Raw genomic sequence first — 22,508 nt, forward strand, 5'->3', positions numbered from 1 at the left:
GGGGTGGGGGTGGGGGTGGGTGGCTGCACAAAAGGGAAAGCCATTTGACTTTTACTTCAAGGGAGATGATTGAAAGGAGAAAGTTAAAGCAGCTGGCCTTTACCTTTTTGATCTGTGTTCCTGATTACCAGGGTGGGGTGGAGGAAGCTCCCAGGGAAAGAAAGAAGGCAGGTCACCAGTTTAATCCCCTGGTAGACATGCTGTTAACTGGATCTCCTGGTAAGTAGATTCATGATATTCGTTCAGAGGAAAGTCTTTTCTGCAAGGCTCATAGCAGGATACCCCTGGTTTGGGGTTGCTTATGGTAAACAAACTTAGGATCATTGGGTTTACGAAGAGTCAGCTCTCTGGAAAATGTCAGAAGCCCTATGACGATCTGAGACTAAAGTAGAGAAATTTCACTACCTAAACACTTCCTACTCTGTGCGGTGATCCAGAAACCTTACTTTGACCCTTCATGTGTCGCTCTGGGCCAGAGAGCATGTTTCTGATGTGGGAAGGAAGAAGCTGGGAGCCACGTGGTATCCCCAGTCATCTCCCTGCTTTGCCTGTGTCTTTGAAATTATTAGTAAAGCTTGATACTGGATAAGATCTCTAATTTGTGCTAGTCTGATTGGGGATTCAATTTTTGGTGTTTGGGTTTTGTTTTGTTTTGTTTGGATACAGGTAGTTTATTTCAGAGATGATCCCAGGAAACACAGGTGAGGGGGCAGGGAAAATGAGACAGGGAAGGAAGAAAAGCCAATGATGGATGCAACAATGTGTGAATTACACTGTGAGACACTATGCATAATCCTTTTAGAGATGCTCTGAGAAACACTGTAATCGAATACACTGGATGAGGACCCAATGAAGAACTGAGTAGAATGTCATGTTCAAGCTGATATTTTAAAAGGATCACCGTGACTATTGTTTTGAAAACAAACTCTATAGTGGCAAGAATACAAGCAAGGAGACCATTTGAAGGCAATTTCAGTAGCCCTGGTGAAGTTGATGATGATTTGGACTACTTGGGGGTGATGGAGATCAGAGTTTACTTTATTTTTTAATTTTTTAAAAATTTTTTAATGTTTATTTTTTTGAAAGAGAGACAGGGTGTGAGCAGGGGAAGGGCAGCGAGAGAGGAAGACACAGAGTCTGAAGCAGGCTCCAGGTTCTGAGCTGTCAGCACAGAGCCTGACGCAGGGCACAAACCCACAGACTGCAAGATCGTGACCTGAGTCGAAGTCAGATGCTTAACCAACTGAGCCACCCAGGAGTCCCCAGAGTTCACTTTAGACATGTTACCTTTAGATAACCTATCAGACATGTGAGTGTGTGTGCTACAAAAGCAGACCCACAGTTCAAAGAAGAGGTCTGGTTGGAAGGTACATGTTTGTTATCAGCACCATATTCATGCATACTGTAGAAGAGTGAATATAGAAAGAAAAGAGAAGAGGTCAAGGTCTAAGCTCTGGAGCTTTCTAAAAGGTAGAGGTTGGTAAGATGAGAAGGTACCAGTAAAGGAGTCTGAGAAGGAGGAAAACCAAGTGAGAGGAGTATAGAAAAGCCCAATGATGGTGGTGTTTGCAGGAGGAGCAAGTGGGGAACAGAAGCCAATGCTGTTCAAGGTCATGAGAGATGTGTCTGAGAAAGGTGCATTGGCCCTAACAGTGTGCAAGTCACTGGGGGCCTTGGCAAGAGCTGTCTGGTTGGAGCAGTGAGGGGTGAAGCCTTCATTGAGGTGAGCTTTAGGGACCAGAGGAGAGAAAGTAGGGATGCAAAAGAAAATTCTGTTGAGGAGTTTTTGCACTTAAGGGCAGCTGAGATATGGGGGAGGTACTTGACAGAGGGTGTTGTTGTATTTTCCTATGATGGAAATATTACTGAATGTTTTAATGCTGAAGGGAGTGTTATAGTCGAGCGGACTGATGAGGGAAGTGATGAGAGCAGGTCTTGGGGTGATGTTCCTGGGAGGGAGAGAGGGTGATTTTCCCACAGTGAAGGAGAGAATGCAGAACATACAGGAACAGAACAATTGGGTCGTGGGTAGATTTAGTGGTAACAGCAAGTAAAAAGTTTCTTTTGGTTGTTTCTGTTTTTCTCGATGAAACGGAAAGCAATCGTCTAGTATCAAGCTCTTCCAAGTGTCGTCCACGGAAGGGTAAAAGCAGTGTCACACGGGAGTTATTGAAAATGTAGAAATCTTAAGCTTTACTTTAGACCTCCAGAATTACCCTCTTTTTAAAAATAGGAACCCTCAGGTGAGTCTTACACACATTCAAGTTTGAGAAGCACGGCTAGACTAGTGCCCCTCAAGGCATGGTCCACACACCACTGCTAGTATGCTAATAATGTTTGCCACTAGTCTGCAATGAGATTTGTGGAGAAATTGAGAGTACTCCTTCAGTAACTTTTATAGAAATTTGACATTGCTCTGAGATCAAAGCACGTGATCACAGTACTCACCTCATTGAACAAATGAGGAGCACTTTGGGTGGTGTGGAACTCAGGAGTAAATCACATGGGATGCAAGCCACGTTCTAGGTATGGGCAACAAGACCATGTTACAAAGTGTGGTCTTGAGAATTAATTTGCCAATTACCAAGGGCATGAAATGTTGAATCCATTTTTTTAATTGAAACACAATTTAAACTTAATAACAGGATTGTTATAGAATGAATTGTTAAAACCAATGATGGATTGAAGATGAATTTTGAAACACATTCTAGCAGCAGAGGCACTGTGGTGTCTTCCTCTTAGGACCTGCAACTCTCTGCCTCCTCACTCCATGTTCCACGAAAGCCTCTTTCTTACTCCTTAGAGAAAAGAGGGATCTCTGCAATTAGAAAGGGATATTTTAGTTACTGTATCAGATGTTAGTGTATGCATACATGCACTGAAATGAGTCTAATATTGATTCCTTGGATGGATGGATGTCATAAAGAATTTAGCTTTGGCCAAAGAGAGGCCAGGCCTCTGCTTTTGGCTTCTGGGAGGTAATCTAAGTCGTTTCTGACAGGAGTCCCTTTGTTTGGGTCAGAGGTTGGCCACACTGATGTTTTAGGGCAGAAACTGGCAATGCCATAATGACTGAACATGTGATTTGGGGGACAACCCCCCCGCCCCCAAATCACATGCTCAGTCATTAGGGCATGCGGTGTCAGTCTTCCTAGAAGTTAAATTCAAACACCTAAGAAATCAGTAACTCATTCAGTCATTCCTACATAACAAAACCCCAATAAAATCTCTAGATACTGAAGTTCAGCTGAGCATCCCTGGACAGCAGCCCTCCAGACACATTGTCACACATCAATACTGGGAGGGTAACATGTCCCGAAAACAATGGAAATGCCATGATTGGAACCCTCCTAGACTCTGCCCCATATATCTCTTCCTTTGGTTGCTTTTAAGTCATATCCTTTCCTGGTAATAAACCATGTGCGTATAATAGATTTCAGTGAGCTTTGTGAGTCCTTCTAGCTAATTACTGAACCTGTGGGTGGTTTTTGGAACCTCTTAAACTTGTGGTTGGTATCAGAAGTGAGAATGGACTTGTGTGGACTCTTCTCTCTAATTTGTAGTTCACACTGTCTTAGTTTGCTCTGGCTGCCATAACAAATTACTATAGGTTGGGTGGCTTAGCCAACAGGAATTTATTTTCTCCATGTTTCGGAGCCTGGTGAGAGCTTAGTTCCTTGTGAGGGCTCTCTGGCTTATAGACAGCCACCTTCTTTCTGTGCTCACATGGTGGAGAGAGATATCTCTGGCTTCTCTCCCTCTTTTATAAGGATACCGGTTCTATCAGATCAGGGTCTCACTCTTATGACTTTATTTAACTTTAATCACCCCCTTAAAGGCCCAATCTCCAATACAGTCACATGGTGTGCATGGGGCTTGGTTAGGGTTTCAACATATGAACTTGGAGTGGGTCACAAGTCAGTCCATAGCAGACCCTAACTCCTGGCGGTGGGATCAGAAGTCCTGGACAGACTTGAAAGTCCAGGGACTGTGCCCTTAACCTCATAGTTTGACTGCCTCTGGGTAGGAGAGAGAAGGTAGCAAGGGGTTACTTAAAAGTGCATGTGACACATTCTGTTAGGTGAAAATAAGCCGGACCAGACAGAGACAGAGAGAGACAGAGCATGAACGGGGGAGGGTCAGAGAGAGAGGGAGACACAGAATCTGAAACAGGCTCCAGGCTCTGAGCGGTCAGCACAGAGCCCGATGCGGGGCTCGAACTCACGGACCGCGAGATCACGACCTGAGCCGAAGTCGGCCACTTAACCGACTGAGCCACCCAGGCGCCCCTTACCACAATTTTTAAAAGTATATGTGATTCATCAACCCATTATAATTTTTATCATCCCATGGAATTGGAATTCAACCGACAGACAGCTCTGATAGTCTGTGGCAGTGGAGGCAAGGCTGTGTCCCCCTTCTGAATCTAGTTCACCCCTTCTGAATTATTGGTGCATGTTCAGCCATTCCTGCCACACATTGAAACAGAGGCTGCTCGCGTCCACCAAAACTCACTCCATTTTCCTCCTGGGCATACAGTTAGCCTGGATTTTCAAGGTAGGAGAGGCTACACCACTGAGTTCTGACCCATCTCCCCTGAGAGTGAGCTTCTCTTTCTCTGTCTACCGTGACAAAGGAGAGGATCCCAAGGACCAGAGGAGGCTGGATTGTCGTTAGTCAAGAAATAAATTTATACTGTGTAAAAAGCCTGGGTTTTTCTGTTATGGGAGCTGAAGTTACTTTAACTTATGTACCCACTCTTTGGGACAGTTGCTTCTGATGGGATCTGTTGCAAGGAAAGAGCTAGATGTCCAGGTACTTTTATTATAGAAGCGTCGCTGTGATAAGGAAATCTGTCCCCTCTCCAAGAAGCAAATAGAAATCTTTTTCTTGAAACACATTTCTAAAAAAATTGACATCGGAACATATCCAGTAATAGATTTTAGCAGATATTATATAGTAGGCTATTCAAATAAAGTGTGAGATACTGGCTTAGTTCCTGCTGGACACAAAAATAGTGTTATGGCTTGTCACACTGTAAAAAACATAGCATTCTTTAAAAGCCAAAGTTAAGGGAAAAAATACAGCATTTCAAAATCATATGAAATTATGTGTACTGCCTCAGCATTTGTATAAAGCTTTGTCACAGTGAAATATTTCAAATATATAAGAAAAGCATGTGATTTTTGAATGATATATTTCAGTGTGTGAGAAAGCCCCAATTATAAATTAGGTATTAGAAATTAGATATGATGAAGCTGTTTTGTTTTTCTGCTCCCTATTTTGCACACTCTAGGTGTCCCTCCACAGTCTTCCAGTGAGCCTCTTTCACATGGGAAAAGTATCCATGGTTCCTGAGCATCTTGTATCTCTCAGCATCTTCTGTGTCCCATTCCCAGTCTTCATTCTCAACCAGGCCTCGGGGGTGTGCACCACAGGAGCTAGAGGGGATATTCTGAGTTTTTCTATACTCATCTCTTGCCAGAGGAGACCCTGCTCTAGGTCAACACTCTGGAGTAGCATTCTATTTATTTATTTATTTATTTATTAAAAAAATTTTAAATGTTTATTTATTTTTGAGAGAGACAGAGCATGAGTGGGGGAGAAACAGAGAGAGAGGGAAACACAGAATCTGAAGCAGGCTCCAGGCTCTGAGCTGTCAGCACAGATCCTGGCGTGAGGCTCGAATTCATGAATCATGAGATCGTGACCTGAGCTGAAGTCAGATATTTAACTGACTGAGCCACCCAGGTGCCCCTGGAGTATCATTCTTCTAGATTAGGATGTTGTGAGCACTGGTAGACTGGGTCCCACATTTCCTGAGCCCAATTTCAGTGGCCTGTGAAGAGTAGAATTCCTAGTTTTCCTTAAATTTATTGGAATTGGACAGGAGTTAGAGGGAAGGGAGGGGGGCAGAAAAGGGGCTCTTCCAGAAAGGACTTTCTTGCCCCTTATTCCCCATACACTCCACTACCAGTGATGGTGACTCAGGTGTAGTCTCTGGAAAGTATGGTTGTGCCACAGCAGTGACACTGTGCCCTAAGAGCTTTTGGGAGCACAGACTGAATTTGGACAAAATTCAACTTAAAATGAATCCAATGCTGCCTGGTGAGGCCCAGGCACAGTGCTAATGCTCAGAAATATCCTGAGAGCTATCTCTTATGATGCCTTTGTTTCAGATGAGGAAATGAAGATTCAGAGATATTAAGATGCCCATGGCCACACAACTGAGAAGTCCCAACCCAATTTAAAACCTATAGTTTTCTAATACCACAGTTTTGGAATACCTTCCAATGTAATTGACACGTTTATTTATTAATTTCCTCCACAAACATTTATTGAGCCCTGGGCAAGCAGGAATAATAAGATGCGTGGCTCTCAAAGCCCCACAGCGTGCTGGGATCCACAAGAAACTGCTCATTCTGCTATGGTGAGGCATAGCAGTGATGATGGGTGTCTTAGGGGCATGACTGGTAAGCACCATGTTCAGCTTGCCAGAAGAAGGAGGTCAGGGAAGAGCAGAGGGTGCTTGGGACAAGTTATAAAGGAAAGTAGGAGCAGACACAGGAGAATGGAGATTTCAGTCCAGGAAACAACTTTGATGTGTAAGAAAGGATCATAAATCCAGGGAATGACCAGAAGCTGGGACAGTGGGGGGAAAGGATAGGAGGCCAATAGAGAAGTGCAGGGACAAATGTGAGGGGGCATGAGTCATATCTGAGCTGTTCACATGTCAGACTAAGAAAATAAGACTTCATCTGCAAAAAGTGGTGCACCAGCAAAATATCATAAAAGTCATCAGTCTGTGGACACATTGGGAAGAGCTGCCCATCTGGCCTGGCTGCAGGTAATACTGGAGACTGGAGTATTGTTTCCCATGCTAGAAAGAAGATGGCGGGCAAGGAAGTTTGCTACAGGGGGATTGAGGTTGTACCGAAAGAGTAGATTTGGAAACAATGTAGGGGAAGGAGTTAAAATTGCTAGTTGCCTAACTGATGGTATGTAGGAGTGGGGGGCAATAGAAACTCACAGATTTCGGATGCAGGTGATTATCAGGTTTGAATGGTGGTGCCCATCACTGTAGTACAATGTAGGATGGATGGAGATGGTGTGGTTAACTGAGGGTGTATGTGAGTATGTGTGATGGAGGAGGATTATTTTCTCTGGACACTGATACCTCCTGGGGTTCAGAAGAACAGCCTTGCTCAACTCAAAGACTAAAGCAGTCCTACCTGAAGAAAGGCAGTAGACATGAAAAGAGAAGTCCAACAAGCAAAATCTTATCAGTGTGTTTACACCACTATTCAGGAGTGACGGGTAATGCTCCAGTCAGCTCGCAGGATTGCTCCAGGTCCTTGGCAAGTGTGTCCCTATGTCCACATATGTCCCTTGACTTGGATTTTCATACTCACCAAAAAGCTTATGATTATAGCAGGCTCTCCAAATAGCCTTCCCTCAGGACAGAATATACACAGGTTGATACTAGAAGTCAGATTTCTCCAGGAATCTCTGGCTTATTATACATTATTCCCTTGAGTTTGGTTATTCTGGATGAATCCTCAAATCCAATCACTTTAGGGTGTCCTGACAGACTGGATTTGAACCTTGGTGACAGCCCAGTTACAGCAGCCAGCTGGTCTTTCTAGTCCCCAAATCCAGGTGATTTCAACAACACTCCCTGAGGCCAAGCCAGCACAGCCAGGAAGTTCTGCAGACACCACACGCTATTGTGGAAACCACCTGTATCCCACTGGACATTTCATCTAGAAGAGTGACTCCCGATGTTTACCAAGGCCTGATGAGTAGCACTGGTCTGGGGTTTCCAACCTCAGTTGATCAGGAATGTGTAGAATCTTGAAAATGAATACAGATGGATGAGCCAAAAACACATCATAGCTTCAAAGGCAGCTTCTTTTATGAACAAATCACAAACAGAGGCATGTCCATTTATTATGCATATAAGAAAATGGTCTTGAAAGCCACTTCATACATCCATTTACTCATTCATTCAACAGCTGCTTATTAGGTGTCTACTATGAGCCTCCTGTGTGCTGAGTGCTGGGCTCACAGTGATCTGCAAGCCTGACATGGTCTCTGTGGTACCTAGGTTCACCGTAGGTAGGTCAGGGTTCCATCTGGCATGCTGCCCAGAGGTGACCCAGCACTCTACCCTGTAGCCAGGATGGAAGGGAAGGAAGGTGATGTTGTGACATAGCTACTGATTCCTCTGAAGACTCTCAGTCTGCATCTATAGTTTACCCAGAAATCTGTCTTCCTGTTGAATGTCCTGGGAACCAGATGTTGATTTACAAGCTAGACTCATGGAGCTGTTTACTCCTCTTTGCATCTTCACTTTTAAAAACATCAGTTCAGGTTTAATATAAGTGCAATCATGTCTACGTGAGTGTCACCGTGTAGCTACCCAGTTCAGCTGCTTAAAAGCATCAGGCACAAGAGAGGATGATCACTAGGTAAAAACAATCCTCCAAACCTGCTGTCTATCTTACATGCTGATTTTTTTTTTAATTTAGGACCTTTTTCTTTAATACTATAAAAGAGTAAAAAAGAGATCCAGATAGAACATATATTTTTATTTAAACACCAGCACAGCTGGGCTGAACATTTGCTCAGTGCTCTGTGATGGAAACGTGACTCAGGTTTGGCTCAGCCATCCCTGTCTCCATTAGTTCACAGCCTCTTCCCCAGCTTGGACAGTCCTTCCCCATCTTTTCAAAATGCTCAGTTTTCATTTCTCGCATCTTAGTCACGCATGTACTCTTTACAGTTTTGAGGTATTAAAGTTTTTTTCCAGGCTGAATTCCTCACCTTAGTGTTTATGGAGAAGACCGTAATTCACTGTTCTCTAGGATCCCAATGGAATCAGTAAATATTCAAGACAGCCTCTCAGAAACTCATGGAAAACAAAGGAAAAAGATGCTTCAGTCATAAGTTATAATAACAGAAAACACCAGCAGCACAACAATTCTCTAGTAAACTGTAGAAGTTCTGATGTATTTAAGAATCAGTGTCATCTTTGGATGCCTGGGTGGCTTGGCCAGTTAAGTGTTTGATTCTTGATCTCAGCTCAGGTCTTGATCTCAGGGTTTGTTTGTTTGTTCAAGCCCCATGCTTGAAACTCCATGCTGGGTGTGAAGCCTACTTAAAAAACAAAAAGAAAAAAGAATCCAAGTCCTCTTATCAAGAAAAAAGGAAAGGACTCAAATAAAATCACAAATGAGAGAGGAGAAATTTAACAACCAACACCACGGGAATACAAACATTTATAAAGGAATATTATGGAGGCGCCTGGGTGGCTCAGTCGGTTAAGCGTCCGACTTCAGCTCAGGTCACGATCTCGCGGTCCGTGAGTTCGAGCCCCGCGTCAGGCTCTCGGCTGGTGGCTCAGAGCCTGGAGCCTGCTTCCGATTCTGTGTCTCCCTCTCTCTCTGCCCCTCCCCCGTTCATGCTCTCTGTCTCAAAAATAAATAAACGTTAAATAAATAAATAAAATAAAAGAATATTATGAAAAACTATATGTGAACCAATTAGATAACCTATAAAAATGGATAAATTCCTAGAAACATAACTTACCACAACTAAATCAGGAAGAAGTAATAAAATTTGAACATAACAATTACCAGCAAGGAGATTCAATCAGTAATCAATCAAAAAACTTCCAACAAACAAAATTCCAGAACCAGATGCCTTCATAGACAAATTCTACCAAACATTTAAAGAAGAGTTAATACCTATTCTTCTCAAACTATTCCAAAAAATAGAAAAGGAAGGAAAACTTCCAAATCCATTCTTTGAGTCTGTCATTACACTGATACCAAAACCAGATAAAGACTCCACTAAAAAAGAGAACTACAGGCCAATATCCCTGATGAATATAGACACAAAAATCCTCAACAAGATACTAATAAAGTTAATCCAACAATACATTAAGAAAAAATGCTTCACCACAATAAAGTAGGATTTATTCCTGGGTTGCAAGAGTGGCTCAATATTTACAAATCAATCAGTGTAATACACCACATCAATAAGAGAAAAAATAAGAACCACCTGATCATTTCAATAGATGCAGGAAAAGCATTTGACAAAGTACAACATCCATTCTTCATAAAAACCCTCAACTAAGTAGGGTTAGCAGGAACATACCTCAACACAGTAAAGGCCATATATGGAAAACCCACAGATGATATGCCTCAATGGGGAAGAACTGAGAGCTTCTCCCTTAAGGCCAGAAACAAGTCCAGGATGTTCACTCTCACCACTTTTATTCTACATAGTACTAGAAATCATAGCCACAGAAATCAGACAACAAAAAGAAATAAAAGGCATCCAAATTGGTAAGGAAGAAGTAAAATGCTCACTATTTGCAGATAAAATGATAGTCTGTCTAGAAAAAGGCTCTGCCAAAAAATTGCTAGAACTGATAAATAAATTCAGCAAAGTCACAGGATACAAAATCAATGTACAGAAATCTATTGCATTTCTATATACCAATAATGAAGCAGCAGACAGAGATTAAGAAAACAATCCCATTTACAATTGCACCCAAAATAGTAAGATGTCTAGGAATAAACCTAACCAAAGAGGTGAAAGACCTGTACTCTGAGAACTACAAAACACTAAAGAAAGAAAGTGAACACAACATAAAGAAATGGAAAAACATCCCATACTCATGGATTAGAAGAACAAATACTGTTAAAATGTCCCTACTACTCAAAGCAATCCACACATTCAATGCAATCCTGATTACAATACCAACAACATTTTACAGCTAGAACAAACAATCATAAAATGTGTATGGAACCTCAAAAGACCTTAAATACCCAAAGAAATCTTGAAAAAGAAAAGCAAAGCTGGAGGCATCACAATTCTGGACTTCAAGTTATATTACAAAGTCATAGTAGACAAAACGATATGATATTGGCATAAAAATAGACATATAGATCAACGGCAACAGAATAGAAAACCCAGAAATAAACCCACAATTATATGGTAAATTAATCCTTGGCAAAGCAGGAAAGAATATCCAATAGGGAGAAGACAATGTCTTCAACAGAGAAAACTGGACAGTTACTTGCAAAAGAATGAAGCCGGACCACTTTCTTATACCATACACAAAAATAAATTCAAAATGGATTAAAAAACCTAAATGTGAGGAGCACCTGGGTGGTTCAGTTGGCTAAGCGCCTGATTCTTGGTTTTGGCTCAGGTAATGAGCTCACTGGTTCATGAGTTTGAGCCCTGTGTCAGGCTCTGTGTTGACAGTGTAGAGTCTGCTTGGGATTCTCTCTCCCTCTCTCTCTGCCTCTCCACTGCTCATGCTTGGTCATTTTCTCTCTGCCTCTCCACTGCTCATGCTTGGTCATTCTCTCTCTCTCTCTCTCTCTCTCTCTCTCTCTCTCAAGAATAAATAAATAAACTTTAAAAAAACATCTAAATGTGAGACCTGAAATAACAATAATTTTAGAATAGAACACAGGCAATAATTTCTCTGACATCGGTCATAGCAACTTCTTTCTAGATATGTCCTGTGAAGCAAAAGAAATAAAAGCAAAAATAAGCTATTGGGACTACATCAAAGCAACGAGTTTCTGCACAGTGAAGGAAACAATCAACAAAACTAAAGGCAACTCAAGGAATGGGAGAAGATATTTGCAAATGACATATCTGATAAAGGTTAGTATCCAAAATCTATAAAGAATTTATAAAATGTAACACCCAAAAAAACAAATAATCCAATTAAAAAATGAGCAGAAGACATGAAGATATTTCTTTGAAGAAGACATCCCTATGGCCAACAGACACATGAGAAGATGCTCATCCTCATTTATCAGGGAAACGCAAATCAAAACTACAATGAGATTTACCTCAAACCTGTCAGAATGGCTAAAATAAGAAACACAAGAAACAAGTGTTGGTGAGGATGTGGGGAAAGGGAAACCCTCTTGAACTGTTGATGGGAATGCAAATTGGTGTAGCCACTGTGGAAAACAGTATGAGAGTTCCTCACAAAGTTAAAAATAGAACTACCCTACCATCCAGGAATCACACTACTGAGTTTTTACCCAGAGAATACAAAAACGCTAAATCAAAGGGATACACGCACCCCTATGTTTATAGCAATATTTGTTTACATTAGCCAAACTATGGAAGCAGCCCAAGTGTTAATAGATAAATGGATATACATTGTATGTACATACAATGGAATATTATTCAGCCACAAAAAGAATGAAATCTTGCCTTTTGCAACAACGTGGGTGGAGCTAGAGACTATTATGCTGAGCAAAATAAGTCAGTCAGATTTCACCCATATGTGGAGTTTAAGAAACAAAACAAATGAGAAAAGGGGAAAAAAGAGAGAGAGATAGGCAAGCCAAGAAACAGACTCTTAACTATAGATGACATACTGATGGTCACCAGAGGGAGGGGGTAGGAGGATGGGTGAAATAGGTGATGGGGATTAAGGAAGGCACTTGTCCTGATGAGTACCGGTTGATGTATGGAATTGTTGAATCACTAGATTGTATACCTGAAACTAATATAATACTATATGTTAACTAACTGGAATTAAAATTAAAGGAAAAAAAGAATCAGAGTCCTCCACATGTGAGCCTGTTCTCCATGTAATTCCATGAGGCAAAAGGATAAACAGATCAGAATTCACTGAGCCTTGAACTTTGTAATTATGGTTCTTGCAATGAAAAAAAGGATTGGGGCAGCAGGAGGGCAGAAGGTGGAGAGTTTGTATTATTTCAGCTGTGTACTCTATTAGTTATCTCTTACTGTGTCACAGATCAACCCAAAATGTAGTGGCTTAAAACAACACACATTTATTATGTTAAGGTCCTTATAGGTCAGGGATCCGAGCACAGTTGAGCTGAGCCCTCTGCTTCAGGGCATTTCACAGGGCTGCTATAGGTTTCGGCTGGGGGTCTCTCCCAGGCGAGACTGGGGAAGAATCTGCTCATGTGTGAGGTTGTTGCTGGGGTTTAGTTGGACTCAGGGTATCAGTTCCTTGTTGACTGTTGGTTGAAGGGGCTGCCCTCAGCCCTCAAGTGCTTGCCATGTAGACCTGTCTGCTGACAGGACAGCTTGCTTCATTAAATGTACAAGTGTGAATACTGGGACATGAGATCATCTGCCATTTTAGAAGTCGGCCTGCCACTTGTATAAAGTAAGACTATATATATATATATATAAATTCAAATTCAAGTTAGTTAACATACAGTGTAGTCTTGGTGTCAGTAGAGCCCAGTGATTCACCTCTTACATATGACACCCAGGATTCATCCCAACAAGTACTCTCCTTAATGCCCATCACCCATTTAATCCAACCCCCACTGCTCCCCTCCAGCAACCCTCAGTTTGTTCTCTGTACTTAAGAGTCTCTTAATGGTTCACCTCCCTCTGTGTTTTTATCTTATTTTTCCTTCCCTCCCCCTATGTTCATCCGCATATGAGTTAAATTCCACATATGAATGAAGTCATATGATATTTGTCTGTCTCTGACTGACTTACTTCACTTAGCATAATACACTCTAGTTCCATCCATGCAAGATTTCATTCTTTTTCATCACTGAGTAGTATTCCATTATATATATATATATGTATATATACATATGTGTACACACACACACACATATACATATATATATGTGTATATATATATCTTCTTTATCCACTCATCAGTTGATGGACATTTGGTCTCTTTCTATAATTTGGTTGTTGATAAAGACTTTATATTTTATATCATACTTTTTCAAATTCACATAAAATAAATTAGCCTTCATTGGTTGGGAGAACCTAATGGTGCTTAGAGTTGACAAATGAGTATATTAAGAGGGTACTTGTGAATTATCCTATATTTATATATTAATTTAAGGCAAATATTTCGGGAACATCATTAAAATAAATTGGTGCCATGCTAGGCAGTGTTAGACCAGGTAGGTTCCTAAAACAAGAAAGTGCAAGTTGGGGAGACAAGAAACCCTGACTTCAAATTCTGATCTGTCACACAACACCAGGTGGTCTGAGCCCCCTGGAACCCTCCCTCATGCTCTCTGGCTCACTACCCAACCAAAGGTGACCACCATCCTGACGACAGCAGGTTCTTTTTGCTGAGTTTTGAACTTCAGGTCAATGGGAACATAATATAAGTATTTTTTGTGTGTATTTCTGGCTTTTTTGGTCATCACTATGTGAGATTCAACCATGGTGTTAATGTAGCTGTAGTTAGTTCATTCATTCTCATTACTTTTTAGTACTTCTATGTTTGAACACATCCAAATTTATCCATCCTACTGTGGATGGTTTTGTTTTTTGTTTTTGTTTTTGGGTTTTTTTTTTTTTTTTGGCTATTATGAATAGTGTTGTTCTTTCAATTGTTGTGTTCATATAGAACCATTGCTTTTACACCTAAGAATCACATTACTAGGTTATAGGAATGTGTGTGTTCAGCTTAAAAGATAAGGACAGTTTACCAGAGTGGTTGTAACAATTTACACTCTTCTTAGCAGTGTAGGAAAGTTCTGGGTGCTCCACAGTCTCACCAAAGCTAGTGTTGTCAGTTTTTTAAATTTTAGCCAGTTTGGTAGATGTCATATATTTAAATGTGGTTTTAATTTGCATTGTCCATTTATTAAAGAGATGAGCACCTTTTCATATATTTATTGGCTAATTGCATATCACCTTTTCTGATGCTTATTCTTTGTATATATCTTTTCCCATTCTGTGGCTTGTTTTTTTTTTAATTCTCTCAATGGTGTAATTTGATAAATGGAATTTCTTAATTTTAGTGTCGCTCAATTTAACATGTAACTTCCTTCATATGGTTCCTTGAGTGGTTTATATGTTCTGTGCAAGAAATCTTTCCCTGTTCTAAGTACACGAAGATGTCCTCCTACATTATTTTCTAGAAACTTCATTGTTTTGCTTTTTACATTTAGATTCACCATGCACCTGTAATTGATTTTTTGTATACTGTGGGGTACGGGTCAATTTTCTTTCCTTCCTTTCTTGTTTTTTCTTAATATTGGCATCTTTTATTGAAAAGTAAATTTTTTCTTTGCAGTGCTTCCTTTGTTGTAAACCAATTGTGTATACATGCATGGGTCTCTTCCTTGATTTTTTTGTCGTGTTGCATTTGTCTATTCATTTTTTATTTGTTCATTCTTGCACCAATACCACTTTATCTTAACTTTGTAGCTTTATAATGTCTTGATATCTAGTATGGTGGATTCTCCCATCTTGTTCTTTAATTCATAGGGATACACGCACCTCTACGATTATTGAAACCTTATTTACAATAGCCAAACTATGGAAGCAGCTCAAGTGTCCACTAATAAAGAAGGTGTGGTATATTATATTCCACAACATACAATGGAATATTATTTGGCCATAAAAAAGAATGAAATCTTGCCATTTGCAACAATATGGGTGGAGCTAGACAGTATAACGCTAACTGAAATAAGTTAGAGAAAGACCATATGATTTCACTCATATGTGGAGTTTAAGAAACAAAACAAATGAGCAAAGCAGGAAAAAAAGAGAGACTCAAACCAAGAAACAGACTCTTAACTGTAGAGAACAAACCGATGGTTACCAGAGAGAAGGTGGGTATGGGGATGGGGGCAAAGGGGATAGCGATTAAAGAGGACGCTTATCATGGTGAAAAAAAAATAAATAGGAAAAAAATTAAATTGAGGTCATTATGAGTAAATTTGGTTTAACATATCTTGTTATCACTTTCTATTTGCACTCTGCTGTGTTCCTTTGTCTGTCTTCTTGCCTTCTAGTGAATTAATTATTTTTTAATCTGCCTCCCTCCCATTTACTAGCTTATTGGCCATATATCATTTGATTACTCATTTAATGATTACCCTATAGATTATAATGTACATTCTTGATTTACTAAAATCTGAAATAAATAAATGCCTTCATTCCTTCCTGGACAACGCAAGGCCCTTAGGACAGTTGAACTCTATTTACTTCTCACTTCCCCATGCTCACCAGGTTGTATTGCTATAAGAAATAAATATTTACTTACACAGTCCAATTGTTTAAATGTGTCCACATACCAACTCTTTCTGTTAATTTTCATTCTGTCTTGAATCTCAAGGCTTCCATCTTGGTTCATTGCCTTCTGAATGAGGAAGGACCTTTAGTGTTTCTTTTGGTGAGTGACAAAACCTTAAGTTTTCTTTGCCTGAAAATGAACTTCCTCATAATCTTTTGAGAATATTTTTTCCTGTGTAAAGAATTCAGGGTGGCATTTATTTAAGCACTTTGAAGTTATTACTCACTCCACTGTCTTCTGGAATCTGTTGTTTGTTGAGAACTCAGCCATCATTCTTGTTACTTCTTTAAAAGTAATATGTATTTTTCAAAAAAATCTGTCTAATTTGTGTTGGTAGTTAGCTGTTTCACTAGGAGTGGTTTTCTTTGTATTCATTTTCCTTGGGACTCATGAGAATTTTTGAATCTATGGGTTCATATCTTTCATTGGTTTTGAAAATGTAAGTGGCTAAGCTGGAAAGAATAACAACACCAAACCATCTGACTTCGGAGATAGGGACCATTGGAAGTCTCCTGATAAGGCTGGTCTGTTTCCAGTTCATCTTTACTCCTTGTGTATTATCCTTCAGAATCCCAATTGTGAGACTGCAGCTTGTAAGAGCCCATCTCACTTGGTGAATCTGATTTCCAGTATTGTATTTCTAGTCCCTTGAGTCCACTGAAAACTCTGATCAGCATCCGTGCTTTTAGAATCAGCAGATTCCTCTGAAGAAAAGTGCCTGCAAATTCTTAACTCATATCTGTTGGTTTTCTCTCTCAGATTTTGATCATGCAGTTTTCCTCCCTGTCTTGGTGTATCTCTGATGCATTCAAACAAATGTAGTATTTAATCTTTTTCCAGCTTTTCTAGTTGTTTTCTGCAAATGGATTGATCAGTACTACCTATTCTCTCACGGTAGGAAGCAAAGTATTCTTTAAGTTTTAAATATAACATTTCAATTTTTTCTTTCCTTTTTCCCCCTAAACTCTGAGGTCCCAAGAGCAGAAACTATCTTATTCATCTTGGTATGGCTAGCAATCAACACAGAACTTGGAAACAATACAGGATTGTTAGATATTTGTTGAATAAATGAATAAACCCAGATTTTGCTTGGGATTGGTGACAATTAGTGCTCATTGTTTTTACCCTTTACCAGAAACTGAAAAAGAGCATCACCCATGAACAGTATTGTATATACCAAGGGCAGGGCAGTGGGAGCTGTCCCTTCTAGATGTAGTCACTTGGCTAAAATTTAGACCAACAAAAAAAATTTTTTTCCCTGAACAGGAGTATTCTGTCACTGACATTGTTAAAAATTTCTAATAGCGATTATCATACTAAAAAGCAGATGATTTTAGGTATTCTCTGTTTTACATTTTCAATAAAAAAGTTTCCCTATTGTATACAACGTAGAGATGTAGAGTGGACTGCTCCCACCACATAACCCCTAGTGTGCCTTGGCTGATGACAGTGGAGGCAAGTGAGATGGTTGTGGGGCACATATAGCTGGGTTTATGGAGAGGAATGTGTCCATGTAAGTGAGTGGGTCAGCTTTGACACACTTCATGTCCCCTCACTGTCCTATTCTTTCCTGGGTCTTTGGGGAAACATTACTCTGGATTGGATTATTTTTAACTACACTGTGGTAGGCAAATGTTAGAGAATTATTTGCTCCAACTGGAGGGATCCCATGTTTGGGTATGCTTTCCATATTGGATTATAAGCTCCTTTGAGGACAAGCACACTCATTGTTCTGTTATGAACTCATCTGTTCCATAGCACCAACTCCAGAACTGCAGAGAATTGGTGTTTCAGAAATGTTAGTTACATCGAATGGTTCTCCCATATGTGTTATTTCACACATAAAACGAATACATTTTGTTGCATTTTTATCTCTTAAAACCTGGATGAATTGGAATAAAGTATAAATTTCTTAGGCAATATATGACATCCTGATGAAAGGCCCTTTGATTCCTGGGATATAATTTTAAGAGAAATTGGTAATATATGTTTAGGATACATTATTTGTTTAAAAGAGGAGGGAAACACATATTTAAAAAATAGATGGTTAGGGGCGCCTGGGTGGCGCAGTCGGTTAAGCGTCCGACTTCAGCCAGGTCACGATCTCGCGGTCCGGGAGTTCGAGCCCCGCGTCAGGCTCTGGGCTGATGGCTCTGAGCCTGGAGCCTGTTTCCGATTCTGTGTTTCCCTCTCTCTCTGCCCCTCCCCCGTTCATGCTCTGTCTCTCTCTGTCCCAAAAATAAATAAAACGTTGAAAAAAAAATTTAAAAAATAGATGGTTTTATTTCATGAAGAAAATGAGACAAAGGTTAATAAGCAGCCAACCTACACAGTAAAGGGAGCTGCCACACACACATCAACTGAGGATCCTTGTATCAGAAGACTTTGGAGACACTCACAAAGCTCACTTGAGAACATGCTTCTCTTTAGTTATGCTTTTATTTACCTGTTATCTCAGATGTTGACAATGAAGTTTACCTACATAGATATCTAGAAGCCATGACCACACAAAAGAAAGCAATTTGAACCCCTTACATCCATGATTATTTTTGCCCTTGTGTAAGCATGAAGTCCGTTTGTTGACATCTCTGAGTAAAGTTTTCAGGGTTGATTTTTTTCTTTTAACATCACTAACACCAAAGGTTAAGGTATTCTGTTTTGTTTCCATTCATCCTTTCTTAGAGAGTCATTCTGATCCTAGAACTCTTGTATTCTTTATATTCTTAAATATTCCTTAATTTTTATTCTCATAAATTTGTCCTCAGTGTAAATGAGAAGCTTATTGATAAGTTGGTATGTTTCTAATTAACTATGTTAGTCATTAATACTATTCACTAAATATTTTGGACTCTCCACCATTCCAGAAATACGATAGGATTGAACTTCTTAGCATTAGACTGGTTGAGATTATGTGACAAGTTGTGGCCATTATATTGTGAGAAAAAGGGCATGTGTTACTTCCTGTCCAGAATTTAATTGCTTGCTGATGTAAGACCCTCCAGGGATCTCCTTTCCCTCTGATACAGTGACCACCAATATTGGCTTTGTCAGCTTGGGTCCCTGAGTGGCCTAGGTCCATCTGTGTTGTTGCAAATGGCATGATCTCATCCTTTTTATGGCTGTGTAACATTCCATCATGTGTATACCACATTTTCCTTATTCATTCCTCTATTGATGGACACTTAGGCTGCTTCCACATCTTAGCTATTGTAAATAATGCTGTGATAAATATAGAAATGCACATATCTTTTTGAGTTAGTGTTTTTGTTTTCCCTGGATAAATATCCAGTAGTGGAATTATGGGATCATATGGCATTTCCATTTTTAATTTTTTGAGAAAACTTCATACTATTTTCCATACTGGCCGCACCAGTTTGCATTCTCAGCAATATGCAAGAGTGTTCCTTTATCTCCACATTCTCACCAACACTTGTTTCTTCTATTTCAGCTATTCTGACAGATATGAGGTGATAGATGTAATGGGACAGATGGTAGCTATACCTGTGGTGAACACAGCATGAAGTATAACCTTGTCAAATCACTAAGTTGTATACCTGAAACTAATGTAACCTTGTGTGTCAACTCTACTGAAATAAAAAAAGTGTGCAAATAATAATAACAAAACCTCTGTGGTTTTAAGCCACTAAGATTTTGGGATTATCACCATCCTTATCAGTCTGAGTTCTACGATAAAAATAGAGCAAATAGGGTACACACTTATTAGGTGGGGCGGGGAGAGAGAGAGAGAGAGAGAGATTGACTTATTGCAAAGGACTGGCCTATCTTTAGTGGGGCTGACTAGGCAAGGCTGAAATCCCCAGGGCAGGCTGTGGAACAGGCTGCAGGAACTTGGGTAGGAGCTGGTGCTGCAGTGCACAGGTGGAATTTCTTCCCATTAGGACACCTTTAGTTTTGCTCTTGTGGCCTCTCTACCTGACTGAATCAGGCCCAGCCAGATGATATGAAACAATCCTCCTTACTTAAAACCATCGGTAGACTTTAATCATATCTACAAAATATCTCCTCAACAACTCCTAGGTTAGTGTTTACTGAACACATGGGGGCTGTCACCCAACTAAATTGACGCGTGCTACCGAGCATCACACTGTGGCACAACGTGATTAGGCTTCCCTGATTACATGACCATACCAACAACTAGCAAGACTTGACTGTCAGCAGACCTTAGACTTTATCTCACGCATCCTTTTCATATAGATGACTACAAGCAGACTGGCTGAGTGACAAACTGCAAAATAAGAACTTTGTTTTCAATCCATAAATTAAATGGTAGTTTTTATGGCATTCTTTTCACTTTTGAGCAAGTGTCCACAATGGGCTAACTACACACAACTGTCGACCTTCTTCTGATGTTATAAATCCCTACCCAAATTTAGTAGGAAGAGACGCCAGGCTGAATATGCCTTTACCCTGCCCCGCTTCCTCTGATCCCTGTCATGGCGTGGTGAAGGCCCGTCTTCTGCTTAGGGGTACTGGGACTACCATCTTCCACAAATCTCTGTAAACTTCCACTTGCTCCAAATATTCAGCATATTATTAGCAATTTTTGCATTTATTAAGTCAATCATAATATGTATCTAAAAACAATTTCTATATTTATAACACATCTGCCTCTAGTTAGCTCGGTGTGTGTGTTCTGCACCTCATTTTCCTCATATATTAAAAAAAAGATGTTTTTGGGCTTCAAGAGTCCTAATTTTTCTTCCAGCTCTAACAAACTCTGTGTCTGTGGTATACTCATCTCCTGAATGGATTTTTCGTCTGTGTCCTCAATGCTTCCAATTCATCTTTATAAGTCCAGGATATTTGGCAACAATCAATTTGATGTAGAAACTTACAGAGTGGATCTGGGAGATTTACTGTGGAGATCACCAGTGTGGGTCTGCATCTAATCACGACACAGTTACCACAGCCCTTCTGTTATTTCTTCAGGATATTATCCTGGGGATAGCCGTAACTTTAGGAAGTGTCTTAGGCCCCTCAGGATGGCAAGGAACAGACGTGCAGTCAGGTTATCTCAATTAATGTGAGTTTATTTGTGTCGATACACAAGAAAGTATAAAAGATAAGAAAGCAACCCAGTAACTACAAAGTCCAGCCTCACTGTTCAAGGATCAGTCATTACTCCAGTAACCTGAGAGCAGATGCAGTGAGTCAACAAGAACTCTTGAGTGTTTCACCTGAAGCATTGCTGTTACTGGTCTAAGATGGCATCGCTAGAATGACTTCATTCTTCTCTATTGTGGCTGATTTTACTGCTACCCATTTCCTTTGTATATCTCATATTCAGACTCCCTAAAGGAGAGCTGTGGTTGGTAGGGCCAGGTGCCATCTGCTAGGTACATCTCTCTTCCTAGTCCACTCCCTAGCCTGTAACTGGGTTTCTTTGAGTCACGGTACAGTTGGCTGTGGCCAATGTGGAGTGTTCATGTGACAGAAACGTGCTTCTGCTCATGGGGGAGCTATGGATATGGTCTGTCCAGGACTCTAGGAAAGCTATAGATCCACCCAGAAAATATGGATAATAACACACAGCTTTATTGCTGGGGACAAAAGAGCTTTTTTTTTCTCCCTGACACTTTCTTATGAAGGATTTTCAAGTGCTCTACCAATGTCATAACTGCCCTGAAACTATAACATTGTCTTTCTCTTATTACATTTTTTTGGGGGAGAACATTACCTTTAATAATGTATACTTTCTAAAGGGCAGATAATCACTTTTAAGGAAAAGTAAGTGAAATTGTAGATTAAACTCTGAATCATATGAATGCTGTTGGATCATATTTTCTGAGTTGTCTTTAAAGATCTTCTTTCCCCATTAATATTGGACAGTCACATAAAATTTCAATATTTTTAATCCTGGAAATTGAGGTCATACTCCCAAGATCTGTGGGGAAACTCTAAATTAGAAACCAGGTCAGGGTGCGGCTCAGTCGGTTAAGTGTCCAACTTCAGCTCAGGTCATGATCTTGCGGTCCATGAGTTTGAGCCCTGCATTGGGCTCTGTGCTGACAGCTCAGAGCCTGGAGCCTGCTTCAGATTCTGTGTGTGTGTGTGTCTGTCTTTCAAAAATAAATAAACATTAAAAAAAAATTAAAAAAAAAGAAACCAGGTCTGTCCATGTTTCTGTCTTACCAAGAGTGCAGAATTTCTCGACCATTCCTAAGATTATTTCACCCATGGAAGACAGGAGAGTCCATAATGGAATTGACAATTTTCAGCATGTCTGAGGCCAGAAGGAGCAGGTTTGATAGCCAGATTTTGTCCAAGGAGAATTTTTTCCTTACTAATTTTTCTATGAAGTAAAAATAAATCATCAATAATCTTCACCCTTCCTATGATTTAATTGGCTCCATGCACAATCGTCTCTTATTAGAATGTTAGGCAGATTTTTTTTTTT

This window comes from Leopardus geoffroyi, chromosome C3 (assembly GCF_018350155.1).
Source record: "Leopardus geoffroyi isolate Oge1 chromosome C3, O.geoffroyi_Oge1_pat1.0, whole genome shotgun sequence".
NCBI lineage: Eukaryota > Metazoa > Chordata > Mammalia > Carnivora > Felidae > Leopardus > Leopardus geoffroyi.